This window comes from Hibiscus syriacus, unplaced genomic scaffold (genome assembly GCF_006381635.1).
Source record: "Hibiscus syriacus cultivar Baekdansim isolate YM2019G1 unplaced genomic scaffold, ASM638163v2 tig00111191_pilon, whole genome shotgun sequence".
Classification (NCBI taxonomy): Eukaryota; Viridiplantae; Streptophyta; class Magnoliopsida; order Malvales; family Malvaceae; genus Hibiscus; species Hibiscus syriacus.
In genome coordinates, this window is record NW_024063010.1 from 1,514,647 (window position 1) to 1,541,150 (window position 26,504).

General features: G+C 31.4%; 1 pseudogene; it reads right to left on the reverse strand.

Moving 5' to 3' along the window:
- Positions 1–12,708: 12,708 nt before the first annotated feature.
- On the reverse strand, positions 12,709–13,315 carry LOC120155445 (annotated as a pseudogene).
- Positions 13,316–26,504: the final 13,189 nt, after the last annotated feature.

Here is a 26,504-nt window from a genome sequence, read left to right on the forward strand (position 1 = left end):
TATTTTATTTATAAATTATCTTTTTTTACACTCAACAAACTATTTAATAAATACATCAAATTTCACATAAAAAACATCAAGAAAATTTGTTGAACACCCAATTATTAGATAAAACAATTTCTACAAGCATTTTTATATGCAAAATCACTAACAATAGTGTCATACCAATATGATCTAATATATTTTTCTCAATATATAAAATGACTAGACCATTCAATCTTTATTGTGAAATTGACGACCTCAAATAGGTTTTCAACAATTTTAACTTTGAAAAACTTCTTTCAGCTGATGCAACTGTCACTAGCATAGTTAACAAAATTTGGTAAGCAATTGAAACATTTGGATAGCAATCCACAACTTTGACAAATTTGAGAATTTCAAATGTAGACAATAACTCATTTGGCAAAGTCATTTGTAACACTTTCAATTATGAAGATGCATCTGTCATTGGCATAGTTAAGAGAATTTGGTAAGCAATTGAAACATTTGGATAGCAATCCACAACTTTGACAAATTTGAGAATTTCAAAAGCCGACATTAACTCATTTGGCAAAGTCATTTGTAACACTTTGAATTATGAAAAAAGATCTTCTACATCAATATTAGACAAATCATTATGAGAAAAAACAATCTTAAAGTTCATGAAAGATTTTCGTAATTCATCATTGTTCAAACATTTTAGTCATTTGGAATTATATAAAAATACAAAATATTTTCAAATAATTTCAATTCTTCAAATCTATTTTTCAAATAAGTTATAGCTAAATCTACAATCACAAGAAAATAATTAACTCTAAGAGATTTTTTTCGGTGATAGTACTTCTTTTCAATTATCATTCTCATCAAATTGTATTTTTCTAAACACATGACATTTTGTTGGAAGTGTTGGTTCTATATTCATAACAAAAGCCATGCTTTTGACAATATCCATAGAAAACTCAAATCCTTCATTTCTATATTTCTCAAATAATATAATTACACTTTATACTTCATTAATTGTAGTTCCAATGCACATATATTTAGATTGTGATTTCTTACTCACCTTATTAATAGTATATAAAATCTCATACCAAATTACCAAGTTAAGTAAGACTTTAAAACTCACAAGAGAATTAACTAAACTTTCTGCTTCACTTTTTGTCTTGCCATCTTTACCACTAGAATTATACAATGCCAATAAAGCTAATTTTATTTGAGGTGCTTGAAATCTAATAGCTTTAACGGTTTTTATTCTACTATCCCATCGAGTATTACATAAAGATTTTATTGTAAAATATTTAACATTATCAACTAAAATCTTCTATTTTTTAGTAGAGCTTGCAAATAATGTTTATATGAGTTGCACAATTCTAAATAAAGAAATAGCTTTCACACAAGAATGAGTAATATCTGATAGAGTGAGATCAATAATATGTCAAGCACATGGCATATATAAAGCCCTTGGATTTATTTCTAGTAACCTCTTTTGAACCCATTGGTGTTCCCCTTTCATATTAGAACCATTGTCATAACCTTGACCCCTAATATCATTAACATCTAAATCAAGTGACTCACATGCACTTAATATTTCATTAAAAAATCCTAATCCAGATGTATCATTTATATTTAAGAACTCTAAAAAACTCATCTATTTTTATTTCATTACGTGACACATTTATACATCATACTATCAAACTCATTTGTTCATGTTGGCTCATTTCTAGGGCACAATCATGGATAACAGAAAAATATTTTTCCTCTTTAATAATCCTTATCAAAGAAATTCTAATACTATGAGCCAAAAGAGAAATCAACTCATTTTGAATTTGAGGACTAAGGTAGTGATACATAATTTCTTGGCTTTGGATACATCTAACATGATATTGCATTATTAAATCAAATTCAGCTATCATTTCAATTAAACCTAAAAAATTAACATTACTATCCTCATAAAGTTTTCCACTAGAACCACGAAAAGCTAAATTATTTTTAGCAAGACATTTCACAACTGATATTATTCTCATTAAAACTTTGTCTCCAACTTTTCTTTTCTTATGAAATTCCTTGCAAATCTTTATCAATACCTTTATTCTTTTCTAATCTTATTCTTGTTTCATTCTAAGTATTCATATTAGATATATGCTCAACACTATTCTCATGTTGTTTGAGCCTCTCGGCTAAATGTTTCTAATCATCAATTCCATCGTTTGCTAAAAAGGTTTTATTATTTGAGAAGTGAATAATTTATAACAAAAATAATATGCTTTATTTACATGTCTAGAGTAAACTAATCATTTTCTATCAAGAATTTCCCCATTGCTTAATTTTCTAGAAAAATAGAAAAAATAAAAATGTCTAGAAAAATTATCCTTAGGAAATATGAGATTTAATTCTCTAATGGGCCATTTTTCAATCAAAATATCTCTAATTTTAGTGTCAAGAACACCACAATTTCTAGGATCATGTGTATCAAAAGGAGTGATTATGTGTTCATCAATGTCAATATCAATATTTGACTCATCAAGTACATTATTTAAATTAGTAGTGTAACACACATTCCCCATATACCCTTCTGTACATGAGATATGGATGTCACATTAAAGTTTTTTTAAACATAACATTTTAATATAATAAAAAAATTACTTTCAATATGTTATACACTCCAATTGTTTGAAATTTAAAAGCATTTAAATATTGTGATTACATGCCAACAAAATTTCCAAAATATTATATTGTATGGTGTTACGGATTAGTCCACCTTAGTTGATGATCACCACAGCTACAAAAGCACTCCTTACTCAGCTAATCTTTTCTTTGTCCTACGCGTGAGAAACAACACACGTTAAACATTTACTTAGTGAGACAATATAGTAAATAACATTAAAGAATACATAAGTAGCTCATAGTTATTTAACTTCAGAACAAATTATATCTACTGTAGGAATCTGTTAAATCATTCGTATTACATCCAAACCTTGGTTATATTATCTTTAATATAATATTTAGTATGTCCAACATACTTCTCTTTAGCTCATTAAACTCAATTATGTCTATTTTCACGTATTAACACATCCTTTTATGCATTTTAATATACATGGCATCCTTTCATGCCTTAATGCATCCTTTTCATGCATTTTCAATTATGGCATCTGTTCATGCCTTAATGCATCCTTTCATGCATTTTCAATTATGACATTGTTCATGCCTTAATGCATCCTTTCATGCATTTTCAATTATGGCATCTGTTCATTCCTTAATGCATCCTTTCATACATTTTCAATTATGGCATCCGTCCATGCCTTAATGCATCTTTTCATGCATTTTTAATTATGAATCTGATTTAGAGCATTTCATACTCTAAAACTTATTCATAATATTATTTTCATAATTATAAAATATCGTAATCAATATTATAATATATATAATTTAAGCAATCTAATTGAATATTCATCATCTCTCATACTTATGATTAAGTACTCACATGGATTGCCTTACTTTGATATTCCAAATTCACAATTTGCTACTCCGGAAATTTTTCTTTGCCTTTGGCTTTACTTGATTCAGGAGCTTGGTTCCAATCTACACAATTACCCATTAAGTACACATAACATAAAAATGTTAGTATACTCCTTAAGCTTATACTTTAACATATTCAAAGCATCATTAACTCAATTTCTATAATAATTTCAACCTAATTAGCTGTTCCAAGCTCCATAGTATCGGTACTTCTATCCTAGTACCGATAACCCCTTTCGGTATCAATACCGAAATTAGCTTCGATGTTTCATGGTATTGATACCCTTACCACGGTATAGATACTACTATACTATGGTACCGATACCCCCTAAGGTATCGATACCAAAATTAAATTCGATGTTTGCATGGCAATACCCTTACAATAGTATCGATACTGCATCAACGGTATCGATACTGATTGAATCAGTATCGATATTATACAACAAATTTGTCCTCCTTTTTGCCACTCTTGCCTAGATTTTCCAGTTTTAACCCGATTATTAGCCAAATGGGGCCAAATTCCTTAATATTTGCATCCCACAATGATATTTAACTCCTATCTACTTATCCATACCAATTTCCCTTCATCTTGTTTCATAAAACATCCAATATTGATCAAGAATATCAAATTCTAAGAATCACACCACATCATCTAATGTGTTTTTAATCCTATCCAATGCTTGTAATCTCTAATTGACCTCTATGACAAGTCAAATTTACCATAAAACATCCATAATCACTCATATATTAATATATCATCTAAAAACCCATTTTTTAAATTCTCCATTATTTCCACCTTTTGTTAATTTTAATCTCATTTAATCCTTCCTTATACTTCTATACAACTCAAATCTTCAATAACCAACTTAACGTAAAAGAACAAACCATCAAATTGAGATCTTACTTTAGTTAGGGTTGAAGGCTTTTTCACGTGGAAGAGAAAGAAGTAGAGAGTGTTGACTTTCTTTTTTCTCTTCTCCTTATTTCTCTAATTAATATATCATAATAAATAAATTTTAAATTCCTTTATATCCGAATACCAATAAATGCCCTTTTTAATCCTTCCTCACTACAATTTAGTCTAGACTACTATTCTCACTCATTCTCATCATTATCAATTAAATCAATTTAGTCATCTATATTTTTAATTCCTTTCAATTTAATCATTGTCCTCTTATTTGGGGTATTACAAGTAGTATCATCATGGATGGGATTATCATCATTTGAATTTTTATCATTCAAAATTTCATTAAAATGTTCAATATTATCTTGTCTACATCCGACCCATCATCAACCAAAAACTCTTTTACTCGTTTTGAAAAAAGATTATCTAAAACTCAATTTTTTTAATTCTACTAATTCTTGTGTTCGTTTTTTTTTCTTTTTTCATTACCAAAAGTATGTTTTCGCGACAAAATTATACTATAAAAATATGAAGCAAAAAATGTAAAATGATAGCACCTGAGTCCTTATCGTTGAAGTTTTGTCTAACTTTTAGATAAATTAATCGATGGTGTAACAAACTCTCACCTACATTATCATAATTAAGAAAAGAAAACAATCAAGAAAAGATAATTGACAACCACATATTACAAGTATACAAAAATTCAGAATTTACATAAATAAAATCTAAACACAATCATAATTTCATAAAATATATTTACCTTAGTTTAGGGCGACCTTTAACTTTTGTATCTTCATGGATGAATAATTTTTGTATCTTGAAAAATACCAAAAAGAGAAATACAAGTTTTAAAAAATATACTTCAAATAAAAGAATGATTTTTTTACATAATACTCACTATATATATACACAAAGACCAAAATAAAAAAAGAGTTATTGAGAATATATGATTACATTAAAAAATTGCATAGGAAAGCTAAAAAATAATTAATAATAATTACTCTTTATGTAAAATATTGATTATATTATAATAGAACTCTTTATTTTCATTGGATGTATTTAAATTTGGTTTAGTTTCCATTTTGTTTTACTTTTTGAAGGGCCCCACTTCCTTTAATTGTTTTGTTTAATTTTAATATATGTTGACACATTTTAAGTTGACCCTTTCCATTGGCAAAATGGCCGGAATAATGCATGGGGTGATTATTTTCCCCAAAATAATGCACTTTATTTCCTCAAATGGGGTGAAATCTACAGTGTTGCATGGATTTATTGGATCTCTCGGCATCCTTAAGGGAACCATGCAACCAACCTTTGGAAATCAGTTGGAAATCTCGACGTCTTTAGGGTTGAGATTTCCAACATGGAAATCCCGGAGTCTTTAGGTTGGAATTCCTAATGGAAATGGATTTCTCGACGTCTTCAGTTGTGGGGGCCGGGAACGTGAGGAATCTCTGCTGCTGCATGGCATGGGAATCTCTGTCTCTGTGCAAAGCGCATGTAGCAACTGACTGTGCAGAGCGCAGGTGTCGGTGCAGCAACATGGAAATCCCGGCGTCTTTAGGGCTGGAATTTATAATGGAAATGGATTTCTCGAAGTCTTCAGCTGTGGGGGGCCGGGAATATGAGGAATCTCTGTTGCTGAATGGTGTGGGAATCTTTGTCTCTATGCAGAGCTCACGCAGCAACCGATAAATAAAGCATGTGTTGGTGTCAGTGCGTGAAATAATTTTGAATTATTATGCACCAATAATTCAAACCGATATAGGGTTTATAAATATGGGCTGTTAGGAGTTCGGGGAGAAGAAGAGTAGAGTTAAAAAGAAAGGAAGAAAGCTTGCATGGCCGAGAGAGAGTAGGGAAAAAAAGGAGATAAAAAAGTTCGAACAAAAGAAGAAATAATTCGAATATTTGGTAAGTTTTATGTAAATTTTATTATTCCATTTTTTTATTTTAAATTTTATGTTTACCTTTGATGTGTATATATTTGTTAAAAATTCAATGTTTTTATATTTATCTTATTTCTTTGCATTGCTTTTTTCCGATGTTGCAGGTTTGGCAGTCGTATCTGTTATAAGTTTTACATCTAGTGCTTATGTGGCTCTTTTTACTGAAATTCTGGTACCGAATTCTATTTTCTAGCTTCACAAATTTAATCATATATTTGAATATTATTGTTAATTTAAAAATTTCAAATTTAAGTTTGATTCATATTTAAAAATAATAATTTAAAATTTTCGTATATTTGTTCTCATTAATTCCTATGAATAAAATAAATAAATAGATTTAAGCATTAATTATCCGTTAATAATATCAATAGGTTGGTGGTTAATAATTATCTTTTAATAACTCGAGTAGGTTAGTGGTTGGTGGTTATTAATTATCCATTAACATCCCGAGTAGGTTGGTGGTTGGTAGTTGCAGAGGAAAATATAATGAATTAGTGAGTAATTAATTCGAAGTGATTATTAGATGTTATAAAAAAATATGAAGTAATAAATTTAATCATTAATATAATGTAATCATAGTATACTAAGCATTATTTTTTTTAAAAAAATTGTTAACATTTTTACATTTATTATTTATAATTTTGTAAAAAAAATTAATTTTTATTATAATTATGAATGTATAATATTTTAAATATTTATATTTTTACATGTAGAGAAAATGAGCATTTATAGTTATATATTTCCCAAGGTACCTTTTCATTACTTATTTTGTTTAATTTTAATTTTAATATATGCTAGAACGTTTTAAGTTGGCCCCTTCCATTAATTGTTTTGTTTAATTTTAATATATGCTGGCATGTTTTAAGTTAAAAAAAATAATAGTTTTTTTAATTAGAAGATCAAGAAATATCATGGTGTTTTGAACTTGACCGTTAACGAATCGGTTATGCTATCGATTCACTGGTTCAATCGGTTGAACCAGTTGACTGGTCAGAAGAACCGAACGACGTTATAATTATTTAAAAAATTAAATAAAAATACAAAAACTATTTAATAAAAAATAATTTTGTATATCACAAGTCATATTCAAAGCAAGTCATAACATATATAAGTTAAAAACCATAAAATTAAGTGAAACAAAATTATTCAAATTAACTACAATATAATATTTAAGGTAAAATATATTAAATAATAAATATAATTATATAACTATAATTAAAAAATAAATTTGGGGCTAAAAATCATAATAAAATGACATTGTTAGGTTTATTTTTTTTTAAAAACAATCACACATGGCTAAGAAACATAGAAGAACATCCCAAAAGTCTAAAGAGTAAAAATATGAGAACAAAACAATCCCACATGGCTAAGAAATATAGAAGAGCATCCCAACTAACTTTTATAAATAATAGAGTAATTTGGCATTCAAAATCATGGAGCCTTTTTGTGAGCATAGAGTGAATTATTCTTTCACTTCAATCAAGCTCGAATTTTAGGCTTCAATCGAGCTTCTAAATTTTTTTTTAGTTCAAGCCTTTTCGAGTTCAAGTTTCAATATTATATTTTGAGTTCGAGTTGAACTTGATAATTTTTAGTTCGTGAGTTTGAGTCGAGTTGAGCTTACTTTTAAAGTTTAAGTTGAGCTCAGCAATACTCGAGTTCGACTTGGCTCGTTTAACAAATGACGTCGTTTGGTTTAATTTTTTTTAAAAAAAACAAAATTTCCGGTTTTTCTCGGTTTTTTCCATTTTTTTCCGGTTTTCAGCCGGTCCGGTTCAGCGGTTCTGTCCGGTTCACTAGTAACGGTTTAACCGGTGTAATTTGAACCGAACTAGACAATAATTTCCGGTTAAACTAATTAAACCGACCGATCTAGTCCGATTTTAAAAACTGAAAAATATAGCATTTATTATATTGTAACATAAAATATTTTTGAATTTTTGGTTTGAGGCCTTGGGCAGATGCCCCTCCTGCCCAAGCCCAGCTACAGGTCTGTCTATCACACTCAAATTCAACCCTTAATGAATAGGATATTTCAAACAAATCAAATGGAAAAGACTCCTGGGCTGCACGTGTTGATTCTCTAAACGACAAACAAATCCCAATAGGCCCGTAAACGAATAAAACGCTAATTAATGGAGGTATGTTCATGTTCGTTCACGAACATAAACGAACAATTTTTTTTTGTTCATGTTCGTTCATTAAGGAATATAACTTGTTCATGTTCGTTCATTTAAATAATAAACGAACATAAACGAACAAGAACGAACGAACATAAACGAATACAATGAACGAATAAAAACGAACAACACAAACACAAAAAAAAACTTGTTCAAACACAACAAACGAATGTAAAAAAAATAAACAACAAGAATAACAACTTAAAATTCATTAATATAATTTGTAACTTTAGAATTAATTTGTTCGAATACGACAAAAACATACGTAAATCATAAATAAATTATATGAACATAATAAAGTCTTAAAGTTAATTTGTTCAACAAAACAATCTTCTTGAAATCTAAACAACTTCAATAATTTTCGTAATATATTCAATTTACCTTATGTTCGAACATAAATAAATATAAATGAATGAATATATAATTCAACGTTTACGAACATAAATAAATGAACTAGACCTTTGTTTATGTTCATTTATTTAATTAAACGAACATAAAATTTTATTTATATTCACTTATTTATAAATAAACGAATATAAACTAACATCATGCGTACATTGAAGAACGGTTATTTAATTCATTTACAGCCTAACTTCAGTGGAAAGAAGACCACTTGCTAACTCAAGCTTGCGATCGAAACCTTCCCTAGGTTAAAAAAAAAATAGGCTCTTTGGCAAAGTTACAGAAGAAAGTGAAGAAGAGAAAGGAGAGAGCTTCGAAGAAATCAAAGAAGAAACAAGAACAAGCTTTAGAAAATTCAGAACTTGAAGGTAGGTCATTATCAGAATTTCCAATTGAGAAGGAATATTCTGCTAAAGAAGGCCAAGAAAACGTTAGAACTAGAGAAAGAATTGGGTATTTAGATCCAAGGCGAAGAAGAAGAGGTGATTCGGGAAATTACACTTCTTGAGGAAGTAGATTTCTGGATTTAAAGAATCAAGACCACAAGGGCGAACGGAGGGCGTAAACATGAGATTCCTCTCTTGGAATATCAGAGGTTTGGGTTCGGAAGTGAAAATATCAGCAGCTCGTAAGGTGTGTAGAGAGAATAGAGTCGAAGTGTTGTTCATTTAAGAAACAAAGAAAGAAGATCTCACAAAAGATGACACTAGTAAGATTTGGTATGATGATGAATTAGACTTCGAGGTATCGGGGGCTCTAGGGAAGGCTGGCGGGCTGGTTATAAATTTCATGCTGAAAGTTTCTCTATTAATGGCTACACAGTGATGGTGGCTGGTAGATGGATTGAGGATGGCGTTAATTACATCCTTATGAATGTCTACGCGCCTTGTGAATTTTCTGAACAGAGGCGTTTATGGAGCGAAACCGAAGTGTTGAAAAATAGCATCCAAGGAAAATGGTTCATGGCAGGTGACTTTAACATTGTGCGAAACAGATCAGGTTGGAGTGAATGTAGGAGTCGTCCAGTATGAATTGAGGATTTCAATAACTTTAATGAGACCTGGAAACTAATTGAAGTCCCATTTTCAAATAGGAATTTTACGCCCCATTGAAGAATTGCAATGTCTTTGTTTATGGTGTGGATCTTAGATTGAATATATTAATCATCTGTTTGTGAACTGCCACTTTGTTATTTTCTTTTGGAATTTTTTGTACAGTTGATGGCGAATATCTTGGTCGAATCCAAGTTCAATTGATGAACTGCTGGATTTTTGCTTTCAAATCAAATTTCCAGGCGTGACTAAATCGGTCTGGTGTATTTGTGCTGCATCGGCATTGTGGAGCTTTGGTTAGCAAGAGACAAGAAATTCTTTCAAGAAAAAAATAAAAAGTTAAAGGACCTTGTGTTTCAATCCAAGATGCGATTCCTCGTTTGGTGCAAGGCAAAATAAAGAAGATGGATCATAAACGATGTTTATTGGTGGGAGAACCCTTTGAAATGTTTAGTCACATGTTACAAAGACACTCCAGACTTGAGATGGTCACTCCCATAGGCAGGCCAACTTAAATTCAATGTAGCCGGGGCTGTCAAAGAGGATGTTGCGGGTTATGGTGGAGCTCTTAGAACTGAAGCGGGGGCTGTCATTGCAATGTTTTCGGGGCCTGCTCCACTCTTTGGTTCGGACTGTGCTGAAATCCTTGCCATTAAATTCTCCCTTGAGATCTTCTGGGAGGCGGGATGGAATGGAAAAGTCGACCTGATTATTGAATCAAATTCCCAAATTACGCTGAATTGGATTTCGTCCATTCTTTCATGTCCTTGAAAATGGTGGAGATTATTCAATGCTATTGATCGCTTGGTTATCAAGACTGCAAGAGTTCATTTCGCTAACATTCCAAGTAGAATCAATATCATGGCAGATCAGCTTGCTAAAGCAGGAATCCAAAGGCAATATTTATTCAAGGTGTGGAGCTGATTTTTGTGAGCCGGAGATGCCTGCTTTTAAATTGCTGTTTTTGGTCATTTAGCCTCATTCCATTAGGTTCGGAGCTAAAATTTGGTTCACAGCTAAAATTTGGTTCACTTTATGGGTCATTCTATGCTGATTTTTTTTTCTTCCTGGATTGGAAGGTTATTATTCCACGACTTTTTGCCTCCTGCATGTAGTTTGCCATTGTTAATGCTTTCTACCCTTCAAAGCTACTTAGGTATCTGTCTGCTCTATTTGTATGCTTATTTTTTTTCTCTTATTGATTCTACATTTCGACCCTTCGTCAGTGTGATTCTTTATATGTCTTGTGTTCATCTCCTGACTGTCGTGTACTCTTTCTCCTGACTGTCGTGTACTCTTTTCCTCAATTTAAGTTAGGAAGGTTTTTAGGGAGACATGCAATTAGGCTTTATTTAATAAATAAAATCTTGTTGCCGAGTGGAAAAAAACAAACGGATCATTCATTCACTAAAAGTGAAAGAAGCATTTAACATTGTCTGGTATAATAACAATTGTAATCATGAAAATTTATACATTTTATAAATTTAGTCTTAATTCAATAAATTTAATCTTTTATTTTAAATTCGATCAATTTAATTTTTTTTATGATACTGTCAAATCAAACTAGTACTTCGAATCAAAATAGTAACTGGATAGTTGCATTTTATCATAAAGCAGTTGTTGGGTAACTGCATTGTACCATAATGCATTAATAGTATACTAATAAAAGCCTTTATATTTAAAAAGTTCAATGAATATTATTCGATTATATGTTTGAGTAAGTTTGACTTGCAACCTTACAAGTGTATGCATAAGAAAACCTATGACCCGAATAAGAGATTAGTCGACGACCAATACAACCTGCACACGGTACTTCAAAAGCATCAACATGAAAGGGGGCATCCTCTAAGTGTACAACAAAAAACGATTTCCATAGGAAAGATTTTAAAAATCCCCTGCCCAGTGCTTCATAGAGAATAATACACATCGCCCCCATTGGTAAATTTCTACAACATAAAATATATTGATAGCATTTCTAAGCAACGTGAAAGTAATATAACATTTACGGGAGAAGAACAAACAATTTAAAAGAACTTGATCAAATTTTTAAATATGATATGTTAAATTTATTGAATTGTTTCATATTAATAACAAATTGATAAAATGTATAAATTTTAAGATTAATTTTGTTATTATATTAGGCCTTATTAGACGTATGTTTCAATTTTAACAGTAGAGTGATTTGTTTGTAACATATTTTAATTTAATGATTATATTGAAACATTAAAAAAGAAAAAGTTATCCATTTCTAACTGAACTAATATTTTAGTGATTTAGGGGTGTGCTTTACATTTTCTTTTATTCTAAATTCACATTTTTCCTCCAAGTCCAACAATGTGGAATAATATACGTCAACACATCCAACAACGAGACTCATGTTTCTATTATAAGCTTTGAATGTTTTAATTTTATGAAGCAGGTGGACAAGGTAGATTAAAATATATTATATTTCGGATTTTAGTACGACATAAACGAGGAGATTTTGATGTCTTTTATACATAAAGGGATTGTATGGATAAACAATGTCATATTGAGCTTTGTTTGAATATTTTCATTGCAGGGCATCTGGTTGTCCATATGTTTTGTTTGCTCAGCCTGCATGTTTCAAACAACTTTGGGCGTTCCTCATGGCAATTAATGGTTAAGATGTAAGGCGTAAATTTAATGCTTTAAAACTTTTATATTAATATTACCTTAACGTTAACTTATACCACATACGCAAATATTTTTAATACAGATAAATATTATAAAAATATGACTGCAAAGATCAATCGGTGTCTGACCAGTAGATTTCCCTCCCTCCCCAATCACTTTCAGGAACTCCGAGAGCCTTCCAAACTGCTTTGGACGCATCAACGATGTTGTTAGGGCATGGAGGCTGATAATCATGGTCCGAATCACATCACATCGTAGAATCACATTCGTCAACAACCTTAGCCCTCACACTTCTTCCATTACCATAAATGTTAATATACTTCAAACACCTCTTTTTTCCGTTAAACCACCCGGTTGAAAGTGCAACCACAGGGTCATCATCTGAGTGGTATTGGTTGTCACATTCTGACGGGCTGCCACCATCCCCTCCGGCCTGAAAACTGTTAAGTATCAACGTTGCATTTGTATGGCTCAACACGGGCGGTGAACATTTATATGTTGTGTAGAGCTTCCCATCTTTACAACAATCAGAGTCGTTTTCAGTGTTGCATTGCCCAGGCGGAGGATTTTTCCCTCTTATTTTCCCGCTAGGCCTGCAAGTTTGAGCTTCAACACTTGCGGAAATATAAAGAACGCAAAGAGAATTAAGAATACAATTAAACCAGCTTGCTTCTTCATTTTATAATTATGCTTTGTTTTGTGCGAAACTACAACTGGGGAAAGGCCATATATAGAGATTATAGCTTCAGGTAATTCAAAATATCACTCTTTCAAACTTCAAATAAGGACAAATTGTGGCACCTTCGGACTTTCAAGGATAATATTTTTTTAAATTTGCAGAATATTTAAACAAATATAAGTATAAATATTATGGTGGACTGTTAGAATGGAAGATTTGTAAGTTAAACTAATGTATACCATTTATATATGTTGTACTCATATAGGATATATTTTTAATTGTGATTGCGTTGATGTGTAAAAGTTATATATATATATATATTAGGGTTCTAACTCGTAACCATTTATATTAAATAGGGTTGATAGGGGTTCAATTTGATCGGGTCATTTAGAGTTTTTGAACCATCCATATATGATTCGATTCTCTATATTTTATATTGAGTTTTGTTTGTGACTTTTAGACTTTACTTTTACAAAAGAAAAAGTTTGTTTTCATTTATACTCATTTTTTCCGGAGTCTTCATATGAGTTTTATTTGATTTATATTATTTTTATTTGATTAATTTAAATATAGTGGTTATACGTACATATATTATATGTGTGCCTGGATATATATATTTGATAATTTTAACATTACATATATATTATAGGTATAAACTTATATATATATATTGATTAAATTTAAATGAATATAATTTTTATTATTATTGCTTGTGAAAATGTTTATATCACTAAATCCAAATCAAGTGTAATGCTCTAAACCCAACAGTTAAGGCTCTAGCATGGATGAGCCCATATGATATAATAATGAAGAAACCTAAAATTTAAGTAAGTTCCAGCGCCACCTAACGTCAACCATCAGATTGAAGATGGATCCAACTGCTCAAAGAAGGGTTTTATTCTAAAAAGCTTTTGTGCGCCGCTAAGGAGTGCTACCCGTCGGATTGAAGGGGCATCAACCGTTCAGATCGTACCCGATAAATTAGGGTTTTGAGCCCTATACTGTCTGCGCAAAGTTCAGATTTGTTAAACGCACCTGAAGCCGCGCATCTATCTAGCGTGAAACCATTGAGTTTCCCGACAGCCCATTCCACGAACAAAGAGCTCTTGTCTCGTTCACGAGCCTCATCAGTAGCAAACGAGGTCCCTCACTCACGCTTCCATTGCACGTATCCCTGCAGTGGTTCCAAAACAATCAGAGGAGCAATCTTTTGATCCAAAATTTTTGTTTCATTAGAATTGAGTTTTAGTCTCATGAAAGTGCCCATTAAAGGCCCGTGTTTTTAAATGGCCAAGGGTAAATCACCTCGTCGTCCCTTCCGTGTTTCCCATACTTCTATTTTGGTCCTATTCGTATTTTTATTTATTATTCTTTTGATTTTGACTCATATTTCTTCGTCGATCCCATCTTAGTCCTCTTAGAGTCTTTAGTCTTCACTTTGAAAATTTTTACCTGAGTTCTTAATATTTTTCATCAACTTCAGTCTTGCTCCCCACTTTTTTTTCGTTTGAATTAGTCCCTTTTTATTTATTTATTTAAGTTTCTGATCTTTACATTTATTTGGTCACTTTCAGTAATTTATATTTAAGCCATTTTTTTATTTCTTGTAATTATTTATTTGGTACTGGTATTTCATGCTTTAATTATTTTTAATCCCTCATACTTAGCTTTACATCGTTAGAGTGTATGGTCACTGTTTTATTATAGTTATTAAGACATGTTTCTTTGGTTCGTGTATGAGTCTATGCGTCTTTATATTATACAAATATGCGGTGATGCCCATATATATATATATATATTATGTCCCGTGTTTTATAAGTCACACGCCATGCATCATATTATATATGTTAAGAATGGTTTTGCATCCTATGTGTGTCTCATAATACGTGCATATATGTGTCTTACTTCATATCGTATACCTACTGTTTGCTATATTAGTATACATATGTACATTGATGGTATATTGGTGTTTTAAAATTAGTAATTTTGTGTGCGCATGTCAAGATTATATTTTTAATATTTTCATTGATATATAAATTTGGTTACATGACATTATTCTTATATGTAAAATGTATGAAACCCTTATAATCATCACTTGATTCGATCAAGTAATTATACTAAGGGTAGTACTCTGATTTTTGTGAAACGAATAATTTCCAATAATTTTAAATGAAAGGGTATCCCACTAAGTGAAACCCTAAAAAAGGAATCTCACTTAAAATTTGGGAATGAGAGGAAAAATTGTTGGTCTATTTAAATTCACCGAAAAAAGACCATTAGAATGTATAAAAGATCCAATCTCCATCTCTTAAAATAATCGATCATCTTTATTCTTTCTAAAAGGATTGGTAATATATAATTAATTTATTTTCTATTTTCATTTTTATTCATGCATTTGAAATATGGACTAATAACGAACTTTTAAATGAAATTGTGATATTTCTTCGTTTCGATTAGAAAATGAACTGGTTGCTTTAAAGGATGAGAGGCATTTTCCTTTCAATGAGAAACAAATGTCGCTATTTTCCTTTCTTAAATTCAAGGACTAATATTTTTACGTGTAAATTAAATTCGAATTTGTAAGTTTCATTATAAAGACAACTAAGTAATTGACTAGGTACCGATTTATGGCTCTGTGGGAGTGCTAATCATTCCCCGCGCGAAATCGACTCTCGAACTTAATTTTTGGTACATAGACCTTAAAATGTTGTTTTAATAATTTTTAAATTAAATTTTATTAAAATGAAAAAACATTTTGTGTGCCTAATCACATCTTAATCAAAGATTGGTAGCAACTCCTCAAACTATTTTTTTTTGTTTTAAAAAACCCAAATTAGTCGAGACGAGCTCTTAAATTCCGATTTTTAGGTTTGTTTCGACAGAAAAATTTGTTTTCTCTTGGGTTTGAACATTATTTGGTAAAGTTTCAAATTCTATTTTCATAAATATTTTTAAAGAATAATTTTAAAGTGAATAAAAATAATTAATAATTTTAATATACTCTCAAACCCCAATTCTTGAGTTAAGAGTTTTGAAATATAATTCCTTATTTGAAAGAATTTAAATTTTGGAGTATTAAGATTTTAATAACTACAAAATTAAGGGAACCAATTGAGAGTAAATAGAATTTTAGGGATCAAATTTATTAGATTTAAAATATGTGATCAATTTGAAAGATTGAGGTCTAAATGATCTTGAATTAAACATACGAGTCGTGTGTCTTAGCCCTAGAAAGTCATGCCTATTTATTTTTCATTGAGTTAGGGTTTCAATAGTATTTTTTTAGTTATTGGCTCATTCTCCTTGTTTTTCTGTCTTTGCATGTGCTAAGCAGGATGTGGGGTGGTTGAACTTTCCATGTTTGATCACTGCTATGTGCATGAAGGCGAGATACTAGGAGTAAAAATCTGATAAGAAGCATTCGAACATGCAGGTGCTCTCCAAGAGAGCTTGCTTGAAAATCATGAATGAGGGATTGTCGAATGCATCCACGCCGGCATAAGTTGCGACAGTAACTGGACCTACTGCAACACCATCACATGCCACGACAAGTGTGCCCATGCCAGATGACTCACTCAACTCCTTGCTCATTCGTCTAGAAAAAATGGAGTCTAAGCATTAGTTCTTCTGACGTTATGTCAAGGATCACAACATTATACTGGAGAATGCCATGCTCAAGAATAACCCTGGTGTGATCTTGCTCATACACCTACTCATTTTCTTCTTACTTTCATCCTGTAATACAAGGACGAAAGATCAGGGAGCATTTTATTACTTTTCATTTACATATCATATAATTATCTTATTGATAGTTTATGTTATTTGCATATGCCATGATCATATTTCATTACGCCATGCATTTCATACTTTATCATATCATTTACTTAACTTATTATATGCATCTTATGCTAGGCTTATTTATATCATGTCATAGTCCCTATACTATATTCATCATATACTTTGCTTAGCTTATTATATGTTGCCACTTCTTTACTTAGCTTATTCTATGTTTATGCTATGTTATTCAGTTCATTGCATGCTATAGGCGACAACATTCATTCATTGCATCCTTATTGTTATCATTACTTATTCCATTATTTTCATGCCACACATAGGTTCATTGGATGATAAGGAAGGCTTTGGCAAATTAGGATAGCTCAAAGACATCAAAGGATAGCTACTCTTTAGCTAAGAAAGCTCAAAACATAAGGACATTAGCTCGGGAATAGAAAAAGGAACTGAAACTAGCTGGAGAGTAGCTGAGGACTAAAGACAGCTGGAGGGTAGCTGAGGTGGTAACTGAGTAGCTGAAGTGTCACTACCTAGCTACTACTAACCTAGCTAGCTATATAGGCACCTACCTTGATGCCTAGCACTTACCATGTGCCAAGTATGCTCCTATGTCCCAAACATCATCACTCTTGGCCTGGGAAGTCATGTGCATTCAAGGAAGAGTTACAACCATCCAAAGGAATCTTTTACAATTCATGTGCACTCTTTAGGCGCTAAACTCTAAAAGAAGCCAAACATTTGGCCAAGAAATGTTTCTTTCCATCTAGGCTCCATACCTGGACTATTCAGCCAAGCATCATGCCTCCTCATCATAGCTGAACCAACACCATAACTATTCATCTTTTATTTTCAACAATCATGTACTTATGAAGGGAAACAAAGGCTGGCCAAAATATCCTTTATCTATTCGACTATTCCCTTTCATTTTCTGTAAATTAACAATGCCTTGGCGTTTATAAGGCATCCATATTAAATATATTGTGAGGTTTTCCTCTTTTCAAGTTCTTTGTGAACTCTATCGACTTATCAAGCCTTTGTGCTTGTGGTGTCATTCATTTTCCCCTTGACACTTGTGTTTCCTAGTTCTTTATAATTAGTAGGGCCAAGTCCTTGTTTACCACCCTTTAATTAAACTTGTGAGGATTGGTGTTAGGCTCTTTATGGCCTAGTTTCTTCCTTAGTTTGTTTAAGATACTATCTCACCCATCCATTTCTTTCATAAACCATTCACCACACCTATTATCAAAACCAACCCATCTTCTGCTTAACAAACTCTATTATTAGCCCACCTATTCAACCTTCACTAAACCACCTAGCCATTCTTCTTTTAGCCTATCTTATTGCAAGTGACTTACTTTTTCACTAGATCCACAATCAAGGTAGATGTGTCTTACATCAAACACGAACTCTACAATCTTATTTCATACATTCCCGATGGATCTGCTTACTATCACCGATAATGTCGAGGTGGGAGGCAACACTATTGAGTTAAATCTCAACGGTGATGACACGAAAACTCTTGTTGATTGAAAGGGTAAGGAAAAGGTTTATGCATCTATATCAGCTGACTCTACCTCTGATTTTTCAAATTCAAGCTTGTCATCCCCTCCAACGTTTCCTCCGCAACCTACTAAGCTTGATCTGCTAGCGAAGAGAAAAGCTTACTTGCTAAAAAAAAGTAGTCAACCTATCAACCTGATGTCGCGACAATCGCAATGAAAACTGCAGTAAAAGAGCCTAAGGAAACCACACCTATCCAACCACTGCAATCGTAGAGAACACGTATCAAACACACCACAAGAAGAAGGATATTGTGCCACAAGAGACTAGTAACACCAAAACAACAGAGGTTGTTGCCTTTTACTTTCGTTTATTTTTATTTTTAGTGCATGTTTTGATTTTTTTCATTCAGCCATTACATTTAATGTTGCCCATGCATTGGGGAGAATGCCTCTAATTATGTAGGGGGTGTTATCCTTTATTGATGGGTTTGCATTTTTTTATTCTGTTGTCATATTGCATACTTACCATGTCGTTTAGACAAAAGACATTTACCGAACCACTACACTGACCAATGATGAGAACATTTCCATGATAATTAATGATGAGAACCTTAGACTTAGAGATAGTTTGAGATTAAATCAAGGATACTTGTGATACTTTAGATAATTACTAGATGTCATAATACATAATTTTAAATAATTACTAGAGATGTCTATCTAGCTCTTGCTGATTGAATAAATTGCCGCCTAGGACACTCCAATGCTAATACATGCAAGTTTGGCACACTTAGTATACACTGAGTAGGAAATATAGTCTATTTTGCATGAGTGAATGAAAGTCTTCACAAGATAATTCTATCCAATAGGCTAGGAGGTTCGTTGTTTGTTGAATCTTATCTTGTAGCCTAGAATGGTAGTTGTGATGAGCTAAAGCCCTAGTCAATGCTAATATGTATACTTTTCATGAAAATAGTTGTCATTATTAATAAATGAATGAATTTGATGTTTCATTTGGTACCCATGAATTCAAAGTGACACAACTATGAGCACACACATGCACATGCATCATTTGCTGACTTGAGGAAATTTCTTGTTGTCTTAAAGTTTGATGGTGATCGGAAATATTGTCAAGGTTCTGAGGTGACAAGTGCATGGAAGAAGCAATGTTAGCTTGTCTAGTTGCCAAGGCAAGTTGTTGAACCATGTTTTGATATAACAAATTAAGACAAAATGTTTTTGGACTTGATTGAATTTATTCAAAGTTTTCAAAAATAATTCAAAGTCCATTAAACTAGAATTTGAGCACAAAACAATTTTCTGGATAAGTAGTACCGATACTGTTCTTAGAGTATCGATGCTACATGAACAATATCGATACTGTTCATGTGGTACCGATACCAAAGGTAAGAGAAATATCGATACTCTCTAGGTAGTATCGATACTACAAGTTGTTTTCCAAGTGCTCAAATTTCAGAATGTAAAATAGGTACTGATACTCTAGGGATACCGATACTACTTTACACAGTGGTACTGATACCATGAAACATAGTATTGATACTGGTCAAGCCCAATGGTCTTTAACGGCTAGTTTATTTAAATTTTACAAAGGAAGTATCGATACTCATTAAAGGAGTACCAATACTCCCTGTCCTTGGCAGTTTTATTTTGTAAAAAATTAATCTCCAATGGATAGAAACGACCACAAACTCATTTCAACATATAAAAACAAGTTGAGGACACTTGAAGAAGGTTACAACACTTATCGAACCAATAGAGATCAAGAGAAAAGTTTTTTCACTCTTATTTTTCTTATTCTCTTATACATAAGTGTTTTTGAGCTCATTGCAAGTCTTTTAATTGTTTTTGTGATCTTAATTTTGTAAACACCTACCTTGTGAGGTTTTCTTGTTTACATTTTTTTAACCTTTTGTAAAAGGGGAGTGGTTCTATCTTAGCCATTGAAAAGATAGAATTTGTAAAGGTTATCTCTTTGTCCTGGAAAAAGAAAAAAATTAGTGAATTTATTGGAAAATCCTAAGTGAGGAGCTTAGGTAGTGAATTTAGGCTTGGTTGAGAAGTCGAATCACTATAAATCCTTGTGCATTAATTTTCTCATTCTTAAATCTCCTTAATACCAAAATTTTTCTTAAATCCACTTTATCCCTATTGGTAAATTATTTGGTTTTTCAATTGAACTTCATCAAGAATCTCAACAATTGGTATAAGAGCTTGACTCATTAAAATGTTTAACAACCTTGAGACAATCCTTGAAGAAGCTCTATCCATTTCCGACATAACCGAGAAGATGACTTCCACCTCCGGCTCGTTCCACATGGAAGACTCCCAACCGATCGACAAGCCTCCATACTTCAATAGAGCCAAGTATTGTCATTGAAAGAAACTAATGAATCTATTCATCCAATCCAATGATCTTGATGCATGAGAGATGATCGAGAATGGCTAATCTTCTCCAAAGAAGAAGTCAAAGGAGTTGAGTGCCGAAGAACGGAAGAAAACTCAACAAAATGCTAAGCCCATGCACATGTTGTTTTGTGCATTTGGTCCCAATGTTTATGAAGGAGTTTATTCTTTTTAAAATTCCAAGGTTCTTTGGAATAAGCTCGACGAACTTCATAGTGACAAGAAAGAAGAACCATCAAAGGTAGTGTGCTTAATGACTCTTGAAGAGTTCGAGGTATCTTCTAACTCTATTGAATCTAATTCATATTCTTTTAATGAGTTACAAGATTCACACGATAAATTATTTTTGGAGTTTGAGACCATGAACTCCAAATACAAGAAAATAATTTCAAAATTTAAAGTTGAAAACGATTTTCTTTTGAAAGCAAAATTGGATTTTGAAAAATGATTTAGAACTTTCAAAAGTAAAAATTGAAAATTTTGAAAAAGAATGTTTTGATTTAAAATTTAAGCTTGAATGCTTAACAAAAGAAAAGGAAATCATTTTAAATAATTCATCTAATTTCATAATGACAAAATGCTCACATTTTCATTATCATGGTCACAAGGAACATACTTGTCCTTTAAAGAAAGGAAACATTTTAAAATTCAACAAGTATGAATTCCTAAAGGAACATTTTCATTTTCATGTATGTTGAAAATATGTTATGATTAACATTTTCTAAAGTTTTAATGATTTTTCATAAATGTTTGTTCATTATAATGAATTTTGGTCAAAATTGGTTTTAAATGCTTTGTCTTTACAAATTTTTAATTTTTGACCTTAATTTAAATGTTTATGCATGTGATTTATTGCAAATGATATCTCTCCAACAATTGATATCAGATTTTCAAATGCATAACATTTTTTGATAGCTTTATGCACATGCACTTAAATACAAAAATTGGTATTGCATAAAGTATATTAGACTTGGATATATTGAATTTCTTGTGCTTCTAACATGTTTGTTCATCTTTGTTGATATTCAATGTCTTTTAAGGGTCAAGCTTTTAAAGTCAAATATTTGTTTGAAATGCTTTTATTGAGGGGAAGCTTTGATTTTTCAAATGATTTTATGCCAAAATTTACCACTTACTCGCCATTGTTATTTTTGAACTTTAAAGTTGAATTATTTTTTTATATAAAAAAAATATTAGAAGTATATGTTTGAAAAATTCAATTTCTCAATAAAAAGGGGGAGCTTTAATATTTTCCAAATATTTATATTTTTCATTAAATATTTTATTAAGGGGGAGTTTTGCCAAAACAAATTTTCAAATGTTTTGTTATATCAAAAAGGGGGAGATTATTGAACCATGTTTTATAGTGTTTTGATATAACAAATTAAGGCAAAATGTTTTTGGACTTGATTGAATTTATTCAAAGTTTTCAAAAATAATTCAAAGTTCATTAAAATAGAATTTGAGCACAAAACATTTTTCTGGGTGAGTAGTATCCATACTGTTCTTACAGTATCGATACTATATGAATAATATCGATATTGTTCATGTGGTACCAATACCAAAGATAAGAGAAATATCGATATCCTCTAGGTAGTATCGATACTACCAATTGTTTTCCAAATGCTCAAATTCTAGAATGCAAAAATAGGTATCGATACTCTAGGGGTATCGATACTACTTTACACAGTGGTATCGATACCATGAAACATAGTATCGATATTAGTCAAGCCCAAAGGTCGTAAACGGCTAGTTTATTTAAATTTTACAAAGGAAATATTGATATTCATTAAAGGAGTACCGATACTCCCTGTCCTGGGCAGTTTTATTTTGCAGAAAATTAATCCCCAAAGGCTCCAAAACATCCCCAATGGCTAGAACCGGCCACAAACTCATTCCAACATATAAAAATAAGTTGAGGATACTTGAAGAAGGTTACAACACCTACCCAAGCAATAGAGATCAAGAGAAAAGTTTTTTCACTCTTATTTTTCTTTCTCTCTTGTACATAAGTGTTTTTGAGCTCATTGAAAATCTTTTAATTTTTTTGTGAGCTTAATATTGTAAACACTTACCTTGTGAAGTTTTAGTGTTTACATCTTTTTAACCTTTTGTAAAAGGGGAGTGATTTTATCTTAGCCATTGAAAAGATAAGAATTTGTAAAGGTTATCTCTTTGTCTTGGAAAAAGAAAGAACAAATTAGTGAATTTGTTGGAAAATCCTAAGTGAGGAGCTTAGGTAGTGGTTATAGAATTGGTTGATAAGTAGAACCACTATAAGTCCTTGTGCATCAATTTTCTCATTCTTAAATCTCCTTAATCCCTAAATTTTTCTCTAATCCACTTCACGCCATCTTGACAAATTATTCGGTTGTTCAATTGAGCTTCATCAAGAATCCCAACACAAGTTGTTGACATGCATTTCTTGAGGACAACCAATAATTTAAGTTAGGAGGTGAGATAACTACGTAAAAAGAGTATTATTTATTTTATGCAAATTATTGTTTGGATTTAAGCACATTTCATTTGCATATTTAATTTTTAGTACCTCATGCATTTAAAGTATGTTTAACTACGCTTATTTTATTTTATGTTGGATAGTGTGCTGTTACGGTATGTTGATGTTGTCAACTTCATGATTTGATGAAAACTTAAAAACTCTTCTAAAAACACATTTGAAAATTCTCTAACGAACTGAATATCTTGCACCCACAACTCCTCCCCTCCCAGATTAAAAAACCAAACTAGGTATATTTCACAATCATGATCCAATAATATTCTTGACTCTAGCTCATAAACAACATACGAAAGAATTCAAATATTCCATCGATAACCAAAAAATTGAAATCGATCTGAAACTAACACAATTATACATGACACTCCAAAATTTAGATGCTCCTTTTACTCACACAACTAATTCATACTCATAACAACTTTTTAACCTCAAAACAATAATTCTGACAAACCAACCAGGAAGATGACACTTAGGAACGCTTATGGACACCTCTTATTTACCTTATCGACTAAGTTACTACTACCAAAGCACTAATAGCAATCATAGTGAAATCACTAGATTCAACTGGACTACCCAATCAAACAATTAACACACTCAAAGCATATGAACATGTTAAACCAGAATAACTCAATCCACTCATAATATATAAGTGTAACAAATCATATAACACATCAAGATACACATATAATTAAAATCTAGAGCGCAACAAATCAAATAACTCAACAAGATATATACAAAAATAAATTTAAAGTTCAAAAATATCAAAATTCATAGTCAAATTATTCACATAAAAGAACCTGAAGTGAGAGAAGCATTAGGTGATCAAAAGCAAGTTCTTGAAAAATAAAAAAATTTACAAGGTAATATAGTTCCTGAATTAAACCACCAACATACATACATACATGAATTAACCATGGCTCTAATACCACTAAATATAACATCTTATACTCGGCCAAGTCGGATGACCCGAGTATTATGAGTGTACACTAAATTCTGAAGCGAATTAGACAATTAACAACTCATAATCATGCATACTAAGCAAAGGTAAATTAAAATTCAACAATCAACATGCAAACTATAGTAGCAGAAAAGAACAAACATCATGCTTCAAGTAACAATCAACATGATTCGTAAACTACTCGTATTTAAATATAAGGGTAAAATAGTCAATTTATATGCATTAATAATTTCATTGCATTATTCTAAAATTAATTATACGAATAATTATTGTTAGTCATCAATTAGTCACATGTCAAATTTAAGATTAATCATACTTCATTTAGGGACCTAATTGAATATTCTTATCATGGTTCCAAACAACAAACATCGAATTGACCATTCCATTATGTAATTAGATATAGTAAGGGGTGACAAAACAAATCTCAGTAAAATCAGGTTTGCAACCAAGTAGTAATTAAAAAGTCATATCCAGGACCAATTTGAACTCATTCTAATGTTCTAGGGTCATTCTAGGACTTGGGGTACACTTAGGACCTTTAATGAACAAAATTTTATAATTTTCAGCGAACCAAAACACAAGGAATCGATCCTTTACAAAATATAATGCAAAGTTGACAAAGGGATAGATCATTTGGGCAAGGGGTTGATCCTTTTTCTTAAGGGATCGATCCTTTGAGCCAAGGGATCTATCCTTTTTTTTTTGGAAAACCAAGAAAATGTATATGAACATGCAAGAACATACCACCAAACTTCCATGCAATCAATCCTAGGGTCTATTAACTTGCTTGGACATACTTCAAACACTTAGAACATGTCATAACAAATACATAGAATGCTTTATAACATCAATCAACATACCATTCATGTATTTGACATTCAAAGTCAAAATTTGAATAAGAAGTCAACTTCATCACAAGTCACATATCCATTTTGTGCATTATTGGTCATTTCATACATCTTAAAGGCCTAACATATTATGTTAACTTATTATCATTTCTCTAAAGGATCAAAACACTTGATAAGGCACATAGCAACATTTGGTCACTTAAGGCATACTTAAACATACCACAAATTGTTTAAACCAACAATATCAATCATTAATATTTATTCAATTATGGATTCAAGAGTTCCAAAAGTTCAATATAGAGATCACTTATGCATTAGAAAAGTATTAAAAGTGTAAATTAATATACATTCTAATTAAGGATCCCACATTGCCTCAAAACAAAACCAAGATCCAACATAACTTTACAAATTCTCTCTTGCTTTGATCACCACCAAGTGTCTTTCCTCTCAAGCTGCCAAATCAGCAAGTAATAATATAAAAATTTTAAACAACGAGTGCGAGCTATAAAACTCAGTGAATGAATAAACAATCAAGAATGATGCCCATATAAAGGCTAAAGGAAATCATCATATATGCCACGAAACCTCACTTGTTCTTGCCTCAATGTTCATACATAAATTTTATACTACCATACTCATGTAATCATACATCAAAATCAAAATATAAACATGCTTGATTCATCATAATCATGGTTGCCAACAAAATGCAGTCATGCACTATTACCTTTGCTTGCAAATGTCAAAACACAACACACACAAGTTTCTATTTTAGATCATTGTCACTTTGTTCGAAATGCAACATACTCATTGGATAAAAGAACTCCATACAATTCTCTTTTATTGGGTACTCACGTATAGATCCTTAAACCACAATGCTCGGAGCAAAGCTCAATGCACTAACCTTACCACTTGATCTTCTTGGAGAAAAGCTCAAACCACCAACCTAACCACTTGATTATCAATTAACACACATAATGAAAACATGAAATACTCTATCCTAAGCATGTATTTTATATCTAAAGTTCCCACAATGAACAATTTGTCAATTAATTCATGTTTATTATAAGTTTTTTGTTTGATGCATAAATACACCATATAAATTTCAAAACATAGTTTCAAACACACTAATCATTGGTTACCATGGTCAACCTC